Source organism: Lagenorhynchus albirostris, chromosome 1 (genome assembly GCF_949774975.1).
Source record: "Lagenorhynchus albirostris chromosome 1, mLagAlb1.1, whole genome shotgun sequence".
NCBI lineage: Eukaryota > Metazoa > Chordata > Mammalia > Artiodactyla > Delphinidae > Lagenorhynchus > Lagenorhynchus albirostris.
In genome coordinates, this window is record NC_083095.1 from 158157183 (window position 1) to 158173223 (window position 16041).

At 44.2% G+C, this 16041-nt stretch overlaps 1 protein-coding gene across 1 annotated transcript in view; it reads right to left on the reverse strand.

Annotated features, from left to right (window-relative positions):
• Window positions 1-16041, reverse strand: part of APBA2 (amyloid beta precursor protein binding family A member 2) — a 103990-nt gene that overhangs the window by 62002 nt on the left and 25947 nt on the right. The window lies entirely within an intron of this gene.

Genomic DNA, 16041 nt, shown 5'->3' on the forward strand with positions numbered 1-16041 from the left:
GAGCCCGAGAAGCACGCCCCGCCAGCATGGTTTACACCAGAGCGATGTAACGCGAGTCTGTTCAAATGACGTGACGCCCCCACCCCAGCTGACTGGTGTGTCAGGACCGGCGCACACACCTGCCAAAGAGAGAGGAGGACACTGGGGCTAGAGGAGGAGGCCCCAACGACCCCCAGGACGCCTGCTGCTTTCCCCCCAACTCCCCGCTCTTTCGAGACTTCCCTCTTTTTTGTTTTCTTTTTATTTGAAGTATAGTGGATTTACAACATTGTGTTACTTTTAGGTGTACAGCACAGTGAGTCAGTTTTTTTTTTTTTTTTTTTTTTTTTTGCTGTACGCGGGCCTCTCACTGCTGTGGCCTCTCCTGTTGCAGAGCACAGGCTCCGGACCGCAGGCTCAGCGGCCATGGCTCACGGGCCCAGCCGCTCCGCGGCATGTGGGATCCTCCCAGACCGGGGCACGAACCCGTGTCCCCTGCATCGGCAGGCGGACTCTCAACCACTGCGCCACTAGGGAAGCCCGATTCAGTTTTATATATATATTCTTTTTCAGAGTCTTTTCCACAACAGGTTATTATAAGATATTGAATATAGTCTCCTGAACTATAGATTAGATCCTTGTTGTTTACCTATTTTATATAAAGTAGTATGTATCTTTTTTTTTTTCTTTGCGGTACGCGGGCCTCTCATCGCCATGGCCTCTCCCGTTGCGGAGCGCAGGCTCAGCGGCCACGGCCCACGGGCCCAGCCGCCCTGCGGCATGTGGAATCTTCCCGGACCGGGGCATGAACCCGTGTCCCCTGCATCAGCAGGCGGACTCTCAACCACCGCGCCACCAGGGAAGCCCTAGTGTGTATCTTTTAATCCCAAACTCCTAATTTATCCCTCCCCCACCCTTTCCCCTTTGATAATCATTAGTTTCTTTTCTATGTCTGTCTGTATGTTTTCGTTTTGTAAATAAGTTCATTTATACCATTTTTTTTAGATTCCACATATAAGTGATATCATATGATATTTGTCTTTCTCTGACTTACTTCACTTGGTATGATTATCTCTAGGGCCATCCATGTTGCTGCAAATTGCATTATTTCATTCTTTCTTATGGCTGAGTAATGTTCCATTGTATATATGTACCACATCTTCTTTATCCATTCGTCTGTCGATGGGCATTTGGGTTGCTTCCGTGACCTGGCTATTGTAAATAGTGCTGCAATGAACACTGGGGTGCATGTGTCTTTTTGAATTATGGTTTTCTCAGGGTATATGCCCAGTAGTGGGATTGCTGAGTCATATGGTAATTCTATTTTTAGTTTTTTAAGGAACCTCCATACTGTTCTCCATTGTGGCTGCACCAATTTACATTCCCACCAAGAGTGAAACACGGTTCCCTTTTCTCCACACCCTTTCCAGCATTTACTGTTTGTAGACTTTTTAATGATGGCCATTCTGACTGGTGCCAGGTGGTACCTCACTGTGGTTTTGGTTTGCATTTCTCTAATAATTAGCGATGTTGAGCATCTTTTCGTGTGCCTGTCGGCCGTCTCACTCATGACTTTGTGAAGATGCTCACTGATTGAGAAGCCCAAGAGACCAAGACAAATGGTCATAAGATCAGGTTAGTTGCTCTCAAAAAGAAAAAGAGAAGCTTTCATTCCAAAGACATGATGAAGCCAATGAGGAGGTGCCCTACCCCTTTCAAGTTGAAATCGGCTGCCCCTCGAAGCCCATCTCAAGTCCGCCCCCCTCCCCGGCACACACAAGCCTCTGCTTCCTCCTTACTCCAAACGACAGCACTGACCAGATTTGCCAGGAGCCATCCAGGCCGAGTGCCACAGAGAGACACGGGACGTGAGCCTGAGCCTCACGGCTCGATGGGGTGGGGGCCCAGGAAGGGGGACTCCAGAGGGAGGACCACCAGGAGAAGGGGGACACCCAGGACGCGATGCAAAGGACGTGGCTGCTGCTTACGGGATGTGGGTCACGGCACCACCAGGCACCGCAAAGCCCAAACTGGGAGGGTCCTGTACCCCACCACCCAGGACCCTGCATTTTATCCCACAAACCATGCAGCATCATTGGGCAATTTTCAGCAGGCACGTGACACAAGATTTCTCTTTCAGCCCCTTCGGGAGACACTGGGGGACAGGCGGCTGGAGGAATGGAGACCAATGGAAACACCCTTCCCGTCCTCTAGGGAAGTGAGAGGCTCACACGTGGCCGTGTCTCCACAGCATCGCTAGACACTAAAAGATCCACATCACTTCCCCAGAGCAGCCCACACTCCTGAAAGTGGTCCCACACCAGGAAAACCGTCACTGAGATGGACCCTGCAGGGTCTGAGCGTCCTCCCGAGTCACCCCATCCCCAAACCCTGAAACTGACGGGCCCATTCCAGAGATCTGTTCCTGGTAGAGAGCAAGGTGTCCAGTGGTCCCTAAAATACAGCTGATCAGAGAGGAGGCATCAGGAGTACCAAGCATTGCTGTACAGCAGATTTCCCACAAAGTACAGCCAACCGCAACAGATGTGCCACCTGCTGTAGGAATGATACAAGGCACTTGGCAAACACTCTTTTGGACACAATCTCCAGGAAAAGCCTTCCTCAAAATGGTCCCTAAAGTGTGTATGGAATGTGATGGCTAAGGTGTGACCAGATCCCTATGCCTTGGAAACCAGGATGGTGGAGGGCCAATGGGGCTAGTGGTTACTTGCACAGGAGCACACGGGTCCCTTTTCTTTGCAGAGGGCAGGGCACCATCTCTGTAGCGTCTCTGTAGCTCCCCAGGGTCTGACACCAGGCCATGCACACTGCAGGTATTCACATCCTTGTCAAAGGATAAACCAAGGTACACAGTATCTCTTACTATCTTAACTTTGAATTCTATGTCATCTGGGGGGGACAACATCTTACGCACACCTAGATGTGTATGCCCACACCTATATACAACACCCTACTGGCCAATGTAAGACTCAAGGACTAAAGTATATGGTAACATAGAGCAGATCCTGATCCTATTAATGTTACCCAAGTAATCTATAATTTTAAAATTTATTTTATTGAAGTATAGTTGAGTTACAATGTTGTGTTAATCTTTGTTATACAGCAAAGTGACTCAGTTTTATACATATATATGTATATGTGTGTGTATATATATATGTGTATATATATACACATGCATATATATATACATATATATATATGCACACACACACACATGCACACACATTCTTTATCATTTTCTTTTCCATTATGGTTCATCACAGGATATCAACTATAGTTCCCTGTGCTATATTCAACAGCAGGACCTTGTTTATCCATTCTATATATAATGGTTTGCATCTGTTAATCCCAAACTCCCAATCCATCCCTCCCCCACCCCCTCTCCCCCTTGGCAACCACAAGTCTGTTCTCTATGTCCGTGAGTCTGTTTTTGTTTCATAGGTAAGTTCATTTGTGTCATATTTTAGATTCCACATATGTGATATCATATGGCATTTGTCTCTCTCTTTCTGACTTACTTCACTTAGTATAATATCTATGTCCATCCATGTTGCTGCAAATGGCATTATTTCATTGTTTTTTTATGGCTGAGTAATATTCCATTGTATATATGTACCACACCTTCTTTATCTATTCCTCTGTCAATGGACATTTAGGTTGTTTCCATGTCTTGGCTATTGTGCACAGTGCTGCTATGAACATAGGGGTGCATGTATCTTTTCGAATTAGAGTTTTGTCCAAAGTAATCTATAATTTAAGGCTGTCCCAGCCAAAATCTCAGTGGAATACTGGGGAAACCTTGACCTAGTAATTCTTATGTTCATTTAGAAGAACAAACTTGTGAAAATAGCTGGGAAAGATCTAAAAAATGAGACTGTGAGGAGAATTTGCCTTATCAAGCATTTAACTATACTCTAAAGTCATGGTAATTAAAATGGCATGGTAATGTTGCTGGACAGACAGAAATGGTATAGATGAGAAAGTCCAGAAACAGACATATGTTCACGTAGGAATGTAGTCTCTGCCATGTAGGGTGATCAGCCATCCCGGTTTTCTGGGACTGAACACAGTTTCCGAGGACACAGCACTTTCAGTGCTAAAACCAGGATGGCTGGTCACCCTAAGGCGTGTGGAAAAGAATAGTCTATTTGGGGAGGGGTATTGGGATACTTGGGCTGCACACTGGAACCACCTGGGGAATTTTACGGGTACTCATGCCTGACATTCCAAGTTCATTGGTAGAGCCATGATCCGGCATCCAGGTTTTTCATGTGTACAAAATTTGAAAACCACTGGGGCGATCGTTTGGGAGGAAACTAAGCTGCTCCCTACCTTCCGCATGTATGCTTTTCATATGGGCTAAATATTTCAAGATAATAAAGGGTTCCAGATAGTGGCCAGATTTGCCTGCTTCAAGGCGAGATGTTTGGCCCCCCTCATGGGAAATCTGCACTCCTTGCAGCTGGGGATGGGGTGCAGCTCACAGGCCCAGGCAATGTCAGAGAGAACACATTTCCTCTGGCTCCAGGTGGCATGCACGTTGTCCCTTGAAGCAAGCAGATTTGGCCGAGGACAACCCACCTCTGTCCACTCTTAAAAAATAGAGGATCCTTCCTTTTCTCGCCTCAACAAAAAAATCCAGGTGGCCAAGTCACTGCTGCCAGCTCGCTGCAAAATCATCTCCCACTCTATTTTCTACTGCCCAACAATGATGAAATTTTATACACACAACACTGAGTCCTTTCACTCAAGAAATATCTCCCCATTTATTCAAGTCTTAAATGTCAACAGCACTGTGGGTTTCTTCATAGCTGTAGACATGTCAGAGGAAGCTGATTCTAAGACATATTAGTTTTTGTAGCCATGGGGAATGGATATTCTCTCCTATCATATATATCTGACTATTGTTGGTACATACAAAAAAAATCCCTACTGCTTTTGTATTGTAAGTCCATTTTTAAATTCCAATAGTTTTAGTTGATAATTTTATTCTTTTCCAGCATTTTGTCTGGCTGTACTGCCCTTCCACAGTTACATGACAGTGGGGCTGAGGCACCCCTGACTTATTCCCAATTGTAATGAAAATGCCTTTACTTTTTAACCAGGGCTGGTCCAGGGTAAGGCAGTCATGGCACTCACCTCGGGTGCAAAATTTAACAGGGCGCCAAAAAAACTCAGGAATCAAAACAGATACGACTTTAACGGAATACTTAAAAAAAAATCAAAATTTAATGGAAAAAAATCCACAATGAACAAAATATCAAAATTTTAAATAAAGATCGGTATGACTGACTTTTTTCTTTTTGCCTCAGCCTCCAATAGGGCTTAGCAGGTCCCTGTGAATGATCTAGTTTTTGAAAAGTTTTCCCCATTAAATACAATGCTGTTGTTGGCTTTTCCAGAGTTTGATGGTGCAAACAGTTCTGTCTTCCGTGGATACAAATGGAAGGACCTGCGGTGGCCTCCCAGGAGGGCAGCCGCATCTTTGAAGGGTCTGCAGAATTACATCAAACCTACAGGGGCACTTCTGGTGTAAGAGAAAGAGCCTCCTATTAAAGATGAAGACAGAAAGTCCTTGTTTAAATTCAGACCTCCACTTACTGTCAGGCCTTTGGCAAGATATTTAATGGATGAATGGCCTTCCCCTCCTGGGAAACTGGAAATGATGGCCCTGCCTGCGGGGCTTGAAGCGGGTTAAATAAGAGAGTAACCCACACTGGCCTCACTTCCATGAACACTTTTTTTTCCTACTACATACAGGGAGTTGAGGAACATTTTAAATGACATTTGAAGGGAGAGAATGCAGTAGAAACTCTCTATGAAGTATTATTTAATGGCTACATGATATTTCCTGGCCCAATGGACATTATCTAACTCTTCCCCTATTGAACACACAAACTGTGTTTTATTTCTGTATAATAAATAATGTCTTGATGTTTCCCTAAGGATATGCTCTACACCATTTTCCTCACTCCAGGCCTTTTACCCAGGACCCTTTAAAACTTTTTTTTCAATCCAACGTCCAGGTCCTCAGAAAAGGCCCAGGAGGGGTGTGGCCATCAGAGCATTCACCACCCCGACAGTGGGGGGGGGGGGGGTGTCGGCAAACATATTGAGGAACTCTGCTTCTTTATATATACTTCTTTTTAAATTTTATTGAAGTCTATTTGATTTATAATGTGTTAATTTCTGGTGTACAGCAAAGTGACTCATTATACACATATATACATTCTTTTTTATATTCTTTTCCATTATGGTTTATCACAGGATATTGAATATAGTTCCCTGTGCTATACTGTAGGACCTTGTTGTTTATCCATCCTATATATAATGGTTTACCTCTGTTAATCCCAAACTCCCAATCCATCTCTCCCCCACGCCCCCTCTCTCTTGGCAACCACAAGTCTGTTCTCTACGTCTGTGAGTCTGTTTCTGTTTTGTGGATAAGTTCATTTGTGTCATATTTTAGATTCCACATATAAGTGATGTCATATGATATTTGCCTTTCTCTGTCTGATTTATTTACTTCACTTAGTATGATCATCTCTAGGTCCAACCATGTTGCTGCAAATGGCACTATTTCATTCCTTTTTATGGCTGAGTAATATTCCACTGTATATATCCACCACATCTTCTTTATCCATTCCTCTGTTGATGGACACTTAGGTTGCTTCCATGTCTTGGCTGTTGTAAACAGTGCTGCTATGAACATTGGGGTGCACGTACCTTTTCGAATTAGAGTTTTCTCTGGATATATATGCAGTATTGGGATTGCAGGATCATACGGCAACTCTACTTTTAATTTTTTGAGGACTCTCCATACTGTTTTCCATAGTGGCTGCACCAATTTACATTCCCAGGAGGTCCTCTGCTTCTGATTAATCATATTAAAGATAAATCCTTCAGAAAAGACCACCTGGAAAGCAATTCAAATGTTCAGGAGAAGCATGATTATCTGCTATGCATCCAAAGAAATGAGGCCCTGTGTCCACACTCAATTCTAGAACGGCTCATGAATCAATAAAAATGCAGCCCCTGCCTCGGTGCTCACCACTCTCCTCCTGGAACATCCTCATGAGATGTGGGAAATAAAGGCTCATTGTCAACAATAAAGGGTTCCACTGTCCTTATTCTAAGCCACATTTTTCTTCTGTAAGAGGAAACAGCATTAGCCAGCTCTTAGAAGAGCTGAAAGACAGCAGACCAAGGTGAAACATAGTGATGCAGGGGCCACAACACAGGCTGCGTTAAAACGCTATCTTACAAATGAGCTATGGACTCGGCCAAACCGTCGCTGCCCCCAATCTTGTTCCCAGTTGGGTCTCCCATGTTGTAAAGATAATATTCTTTTTTTCCTTCCAAATATAACACAGTTGCTTGGACTACACACAATATGGGTTTAAACAGTCCTGGAGTACACCTGTACAATCAGCTCAAACATCCCAGACAGGAGACCTTGAATAAGGATCTTGCTGCAAGGTCACAGACAACCACGAGCTCTGAAATTAACTAATCTTCAGAATTCTACAAGAGTTAATGAATTAATCTTCAGAAACCAGGCTGATATCCAACACTGTCACACAAGACCATACCACCTAGCTTGGGGTCACAGAGGGGTGTGCTTCTTTTTTGCAAAATGTCAGTAAGAATGGCAAAAATGTTGAGCACACACCAAATCTCCAGGAGCCGGATCCCAGCTAAGCCAATGTTATTAGCACATCCGTAAGACAATTATGCAGTGATTAAAATATTTACAAAGAGTGTATTGTATAAAATGTGCTGTTATAATTTATTCACAACCAAATAAACACAGAACAAACTGTGAAGAAATACATTAAAATCCCAGCAAAGGGGTGCCTTTGAGTGATGGGACACTGTTATTCACTTCCCTCCTTTCTTCATTTCTGAGTGTGTTATTTCTACAGACAAATAATAAATAAAAAGACAAGTGCCGTGGAGTGTGAGCCCTCTGCAGCCACACCTGTCAGCGGGCTTTTCTTCAGAGGAAGGATGGGGGTCTTAGCATCCCTTGAAAGAGTCCCAGGGCATGGGTGGGCATGATTTGTTCCATCTGGGCTTTCGATATGCCAGGCTATCTGTCCCACCATGTCCTACTCTCAGAATGAGCAAAATGGAATGATCCGTCCCTTAAATACAATTTTTTTTTTCTGGATCTCTTTTTTTTTTTATATATTTATTTTTAACATCTTTATTGGAGTATAATTGCTTTACAATGGTATGTTAGCTTCAGCTTCACAACAAAATGAATCAGTTATATACATACATATATTCCCATATCTCCTCCCTCTTGCATCTCCCTCCCTCCCACCCTCCCTATCCCACCCCTCCAGGCGGTCACAAAGCACCGAGCTGATCTCCCTGTGCTATGCGGCTGCTTCCCACTAGCTATCTACCTTACGTTTGGTAGTGTATATAGGTCAGCCCTTTACCAATAGCAAGTCTCCAGGAGCTGGTATTTTCAACATCCCACAATGTAATCTACACCTGTCACCCATGTTCATGCTGTAACGTATAGCAATTTGGCACCCAAGGAACTTCTGGGATGGCAGACATTTGCTGTTCTCATTAGTTACTCCTAATAGTAATAAGTTAATTCTCTCCCATGAGAACAGCTGGAGATAGTGGTGACTTAACCAAAGTCAGCCCCTGTTCCCAGTCGCCTTTAGGAAAAAAGCAAGGGTCCAGACAAGAAGGCAATTAAACAAAACATTACCATCACTGACCTTTTTCTCAACATGCTTGAGAAGGGGCCCAACTTTTGCACATGCCAAGGCCTTGTGCTAAGAGGGACACTGCCAAGTGCCCTTTGCCAGCTCCATCCTGGTACAAGGAAACAGACAGCCTCCAGGGAAGGCAGACAAGACTCCAGGGAAAAGTGGATTTATTTCTGCTGGCTGTCCTGCTATTTTCATATTTTTCTAGTCACTTGCAAGTGCAAACATCACTGTGAAGATTTCAAATAAATCTCATTTTATTTATGGGCTGATTTGTGTCTCCCACAAATTCATATGTTGAATCCCTTAACCCCCAGGACCTCAGAATGTGATCTTGTGAGGAAATAGGGTCATTGAAGACCTAGCAAAGATAAGATCATTAGGTTGGGCTCTAATGCAATATGACTGATGTTCTTATAAAAAGGGGAATTTTGAAGACAGACACAGGGAGAAAGAACGCATGTGACGAGGAAGGCAGAAATCTACAGGGTAGGGAAAGATGGGCAATGCCAGAAGCTGGGGAAGAGACACAGGACAGACCCTCCCTCACAACCCCGAGAAGGAACCAACCCTGATGACACCTTATCTCAGACTTCTGGCCTCCAGAGCTGTGAAACGATGCATTCCTGTAGTTTATGCCACCCAGTTTGTGGTACTTTGTTACAGCAGCCCTAGCAAACTGATACAATCCCTAAGGATTCAAAGTACACCACTCAAAGGAGTTCCCTTGTTTTTCATCTTCTGGAGAATTCTCCAGCATGTAATCAGGGTGTGTTTGCACCCTGGCTCTAACCATTGTTTAAGCTATTCAAGTTTCCTTGGCTTTCCATATAAATTCTAGAATCATCTGGTTGATATCCTTTTTTCTTTTTTTTTTTTTAAGCCTGCTGGGAATTTGATTGGGAGTGCATCAAATCTATACATCAATTTGGGGAGAATTAACATCTTAATGATACTGAACCTTCCAAAGCAGAAACATGATCTATCTTTCCATTTCCTTAGGTGTTCTTTGATTTCTCTCATCGGTATTTGTAGTTTTCAGCATACAAATCTTACACATGTTTTGTTAAATATAAACATATTCCTTTTCTCTTTTTTTGGTGTATTGTAAATGTTCATGTTTTCTTAAAATTGCGTTATTGATATAATACAGAAATATAACTGATTGTTGTATAGTGACCTTGCTAAATTCATTTATTAATTCTAGGAGCTTTTTGTAGATGCCAAGGGATTTTGCAGACGATGATGTAGTCTGCAATTAAGAGTTGGTTTTATGTATTTCTTTGCAATCCACACGCCATTTATTTCTTTTCTTTGCCTTAGCACACTGGCTAGGACGTCCTGGATGGTGTTGAACAGGAGTGATGAGAGCCACAAGACCTTACCTTGTCCTTGATCTTGGGTGGAAAACAATCTTTTACCACTACTATGATCTTAGCTGTAAATTTTTTGTAGACGCCCTCTTTCAGGTTGAAGATGTTTCCATTCCTGTGTGCTAAGAGGTTTTTGGTTTTTTTTTAAATCATGAATGGATTGCACTTTGTCAAATGCTTCTTCCACCCGTGTTAAGAGGCTTGCATGGTTTTCCTTCTTTACCCTGTTAACATGGTGGAACGTGTTGACTGAAGCTTGAATTTTGAAGCAGCCTTGCATTCCTGGGAAATCCTCACCTGGCCATAATGTACTGTCCTTAGGCAATGCTGGATTAACTTTGCTAATACACTGTTAAGAATTTGTTTACATCTATGTTCATAAGGGATATGGCCTGTAATTAACTTGCAATATCTTTATCTCCTCATATGAGAGCAACGCTGGCCTCATTAAGTGAATATGGAATTATTCTTGCCTATTCTATTTTCTGAAAAAGACTGTGCAGAATTGGTATTATTTTTCTCTTAAATGTTTTGGAGAATTCAGCAGTGAAACCATCTGGGCCTGTGATTTTCTTTTTTGGAAGGTTTTTTAACCACAAATTTCACATCTGTAATAGAAATAGAAAAATTCAGGTTCTCCAATTCTTCTTGAATGAGTTCTGGGAATTATTTCGAGAAATTGGTCCATTTCTTAAGATGGAAGCCCAGATTGATGAGACCTTTCTTCTTTCCTAATATGAGCATTTAATGCTATATACTTTTCTGTAAGCACTGCTTTGGCTGCATCCCACAAATTAATATATTTTCATTTTCATTCAGTTAAAAATATTTAATTTCCCTTGCGACTTCTTCTTTGACCCATGGATTGTTCAGAAATATGTTGTTTAATTTCTAAATGGTTGGGGATGTCCCCCAATATCTTCTTATCAGCAATTTCTAGTTTAATTACATTATGGTCAAAGAACATACTTTGCAGGATTTTGCTTATTTTAAATTTGTTAAGGTTTGGTTTTTGGCCTAGAATATGGTCTATCTTGGTGAAGGCCCCATGTGCACTTGAAAAAGAATGTGTATTTTGCTGTTGTGAGGTAGAGTGTTCCATAACTGCCCACTAGGACATATTCATTGATACTGTTACTCAGATTTTCTGTATCTTTGTTGCTTTTTTATCTACTTGTTCTATCAGCTATAGAGATGGTAATGTTGAAGTCTCTAATTATGGATTTAACCATTTTTCTCCATTTAGTTCTATCAGTTTCTGCTTTATGTACTGAGGAGTTCTATTGCTAGCAGCATACAGGTTTAGGGTTTTTATGTCTTCTTGATGAACAAAACCTTTTATCATGTGTAGTGGTCCTCTTTATCCCTGGCAAATTTCCTTGTTCTAAGGTAGAATTTCTCCAGTGTTAAAATAACCACTCCAGCTTTCTTTAGTGTTTGAATGGTGTATCTTTTTTCCATCCTTTTATTTGTAATATCTCTGTGTCATCATACTTAAAGTGGATTCCTTGTAGAAAGCATATACTGATAGGTCTTGTTTCTTAATCTAATCTATTAATGTGTATTTTTAAATGGTGTGTTTAGGCCATTTATATTTAATGTATTTATTGATATGGTTGGATTTGGTCCACTCTTTTATTATTTTTCTGTTTGTTTCCTTTGTTTCTTGTTTTTCTGTTTCCCACTTCCTGCCTACTTTTGGATTGTTTAAATTTTTTTTAGTATTTCATTTATCTATTATCTTTTTGGCTATAATTCTTTGTATCTTTTTTAATGCTTGCTCTATTGATTAATATATATATTATATTGTGCATATATGTATATATATACATATATATATATAATACATATATATCTTTTCATGTTCTACTTTGAGTTAACATTTTGCCACTTCAAGTAAAATGGAGGAGTCTTACAACCATATAGGTCCCTTTATCCACAGGATTTATGATATAGTTGTCATATGTATTATATCTATATACATTAACACACACATACCCTCAGTGTCATAATGTTTGCTTAAAACCCTCATAAGTATTTTAAAGAACTTTAGAGGTGAAAAATAGTCTATTATAATTACTCAGATACTTTTTCATTTCTGTTGCTCTTCCTCCATTCCTGAACTCCCCAGTCCCTTTGGTATCATTTCCCTTCATCCTAAAGAACTTTCTTTAGCAACTCATGTAAACAGGTTTGCTGACAACAAATCCTTTTAGTTTTCCTTCATCTGAGAATGTCTTTATTTCACCTTCATTCCTGAAGGATTTATTCACTGAATTCAGAATTTATGGTTGATAGTTTTGTTTTTAGAATGTTAAAGATGTTCCATTGTCTCTGGCCTCCATGGTTACCAATGAGAAATCCACAGCTACTCAACTCATTGTTCTCCTATATTCAATGTGTCATTTTTAATTTAGCTCCTTTCAAGACTCTTCCCTTATCTTTGGTTTTCAGCAGTTTGATTATGGTATATCTAGGTGTGATTTTCTTTTGGTCTATCCTGTTGGCAGTTTTGAGGTTCTTAAATCTGTAAATTTATGTCTTTCACCAAAATGGGATGTTTTCAGGCACGATACTGTCGCATATTTTTGTGTAACTAGCTCTTTCTTCTTTCATTAAAGGATTCTAATGGTATAAATGTTGGAGTATTTTATAATGTTCTATAAGTCCCCAAAGCTTTGCTCATTTCTTAGAGTCATTATTTCTCTTTGTTATTCAGGATAATTTCTATCGATCTGCTTAAATTTCACTGATTCTCTCCTGTGTCATAGTCATTTTGCTTCTGACCCCATCTAGGGAAATTTTTATTTCAGATATTATATTTTCAGGTCTAAATTTTCTACAGTATTCTTTTTTTAGTTTATATTTCTCTTCTGAGAATTTCTGTCTCTCAGCTCATTTCAGAAGTGTCCATTCAGCATGAGGGCTGGGACCAGTTCTCCTACTTCCCTACCAGGCTCTCTTTGTCGTGTTACATCCTCATGGAGGGGCCACTTGGTGTCACCACATGCTTTGCCGTAGCAACAAATGTGTCAGGCCTCGGCCCCTCCACAGCCAGGATCCCATTAGTTCTCAAGTATCCCTCTGAGGCTGAGGCCACTTGGGGCCAGAAAAGGGAGTTTCCCGGGAGGGCTGGGGAGGGACGTGCCCAGGGAACAGCTCTTTGAGAAGCCACGGTTCACCAACTCCAGAACAGAGAGCGGGTGCTTCACTCAGACAGTGGAGGGCAAGGGTGGGGGGGCAGAGGTTGTTACCAAAGCAAGAGCCAGCTGTCACCATGCCAGCAGCACCGTCAGAGCGCAGAGCCCCAGCAGCTCACCCAGAGGTGGCAGCTGGAGTGTGGACCTGGCTCAGGATGCAGGAGGCAGGGTCCATGGGGGTGGGGAGGGGAATGGCCCCTCTAACAAGAACAGTCAAGCGTCCGCCTCACTCTGGCACTGATTTGTCCCCGGTCCCAGGAAACTCTGGCCGGAAATAGCCAGGCCGGAGAGCTGTCTCTCCCTGCCCGCCTCGTGGAACACACGGACACCTGTAGACCCTCCTCTCCTGCGAGCCCCCCACCCCATCCCAACAAACGCCCTGGAAGCACCACCCAGGCGATGGCCAACCTGAATGTCACACAATCATTCATTCACGCCATCCTTCCCGCAATTCTCCCAGGCTGTCTGCCGGCCCCCCGGAACATTCTGTAACTTTCTGCAGAGGTGGGGGCCAGCACATCCACCAGCAATGGCTGCTGGAAGGGTGTAAAGGAAACGCAAAATGCTGAAACAAAACTCCCAGGGTGGAGAAAAACGGCAGGACGGCAGGATACTCCATCACATGATGATCTTCTGAATAAAAGATCTCCCTCGGGATTTCTTTAAATAGCCAGCTTCTCCTGGCTCATTTTAAATAATTTAACTCTACTTATGTGTAACTTTCTTACACGTTTCCTCTGTGGGAAGCAGGGAACTCTGGGGTATTGAGTGGGGTGGGCAGTGGGGGGAGTTTGCAAAAGAGAAGAAGATGCAGGAGTCACCTGCCGGGCCGCCTCCCCTCTGGAGGGCACCTGGGGTATCTGCACCCCCAAACTCCCCACACACAGGCTCCCTAGCCCTAAGTGGGGCGGGCCCTCGTCCTTTGCTGGGGAAGAGCCAGCTCCACCCATACCCCAGTTTTGGGGGTCTACTGACGGGCAGCTCCCCAGGCTTCTCCAGAGCTGCCTCCCACGACCTTTGGGCTCAGCTGTGTCATCCCCACTCTTGGCTGATGTCTGCACAATGATTCTGATCCTCCCCACAGGAGACCTGGGCTGCCCTGTCTCCTAAGTAACACCTTGTGACCCTAGAAAAGTCTGGGGAGGGGAGAGGCTGTGGGTAGTTACAAATTAGGTCCCTGCCTGTGGCTTTTCAAGATAAATATTCAAAAAGATACCTAGGCTGTCTGCTGGCGGTTGTGAGGGGGAGGCAAAGCAGAATGTGTGGCTGGCAGGTGACAGGGCTGCCAGGTGATGGAGAAGTCGGGGGGCGGGGCTCCCCCTGTGCAGAGTGAGTCAGGGATGAGGGGCGGAGCCGGCTCTGGCGAGGACCCCGGACACTTCTCCAGCCGCCTGGTCCATCACCTGCCGCAGAGGGTGCAGCCAGCGCCAGTTTTGGGGTGGGGGGAGGTGGGGGGAGATGTTGTCGCCAGCAGCCTCTGGGCTCAGCCTCCAACTGGGGACAAAGACCCCAGAGCTGTCCTGGGTCGGGGGGCTCTAGAGTCCCACTCAGGGCCCTGTCTGTCCGTGTTCAGTCCCAAGGCCCTGGCTCTTTTGTCCCCTCGTGCCATCTCTGGCCAGCTTTGCATCCGACAGCTCCTTCACCCAGTGGTCCCCACACTTTAGAGACCGGGAGTCACCCAAGGGCTTGTTAAAGCTCAGAACACTGGGCCCCGCCCTCGGAGCTTCTGAGTCAGGAGATCTGGGTGGAGCTGAGGGTGTGCTTTTCTAACAGGTGCCCAGGTGGGGCTGATGCCACTCGTCTAACACCACATTGGATGGGACGCCAGGCCACCTGCCCACCCTCCAGTGGTCATATCTTTGGAATCAAGGATAAAAATGCCAGGACTTCTCGGGAAAACAGATTCGCAGGTTTCAGATTTGAGAAGCTAAATGCAGTCATCACAGCTGTGCCGAGGCCCCCCTGGTCCCTGCCCCCAGTCACATGTCCTTCCTGAACATGAAAGAGAAAAGAGGATTTCAAGGCCATATCTGGGCAGGACAGCTTGGATAAAGATGGAAATGCTCCCCTCCCACTGTGATCAGGAGAGTGGGACCTCCTCACGGCCCCACCTCGTCCTGGCAGCTGCGGAGTTCCCGCTGCCCATGCTGTGGCCAGGCATCTCTCTGTGGGTGTTGCCCACCCTCTCCGCGAGGCCCACCTCGGGGTGGAGCAGGCTACCACCCCAGGGCCCCTGACCTCGGGGCTCGGGATCTGAAGCCAGAGCACGGAGGACAGAACAGGACCAGTCGGTGCCACTAATGCGATGGCAGATTTGGTCTGGACAGTGAGGGATGACTTTGGGGATGAAGAGATGAAGAGACAGATGGCTCGTCCCTGAATCTGAGGTTGTCCCACGTCAGAAGTCAGTGAGACAGCCAGGTGGACGGTGACCAGATCAGATGAGGAAACTTTGCCTTAGTCAGCCTTCTTCAGAAAATGAGAACCAGGAGGTAGACGGAGAGATTTATTTCAAGGGATTGGTTCACAGGATTCTGGTAAGCCTGAAATTTGCAGGGCAGCCTGGGACTTATGGCAGGAGCTGATGTGGCAGCCTTGGATCTGAAGGCAGAATTGCTTCCTCTCTGGCGACTTCAGTCTTTTCTCAAAACACCTTCAAGCCATTGGATGAGGCCCACCCACATCATGGAGGGTCATCTGCCTTACATGTGATTTAAATGTTAATCGTGTGTA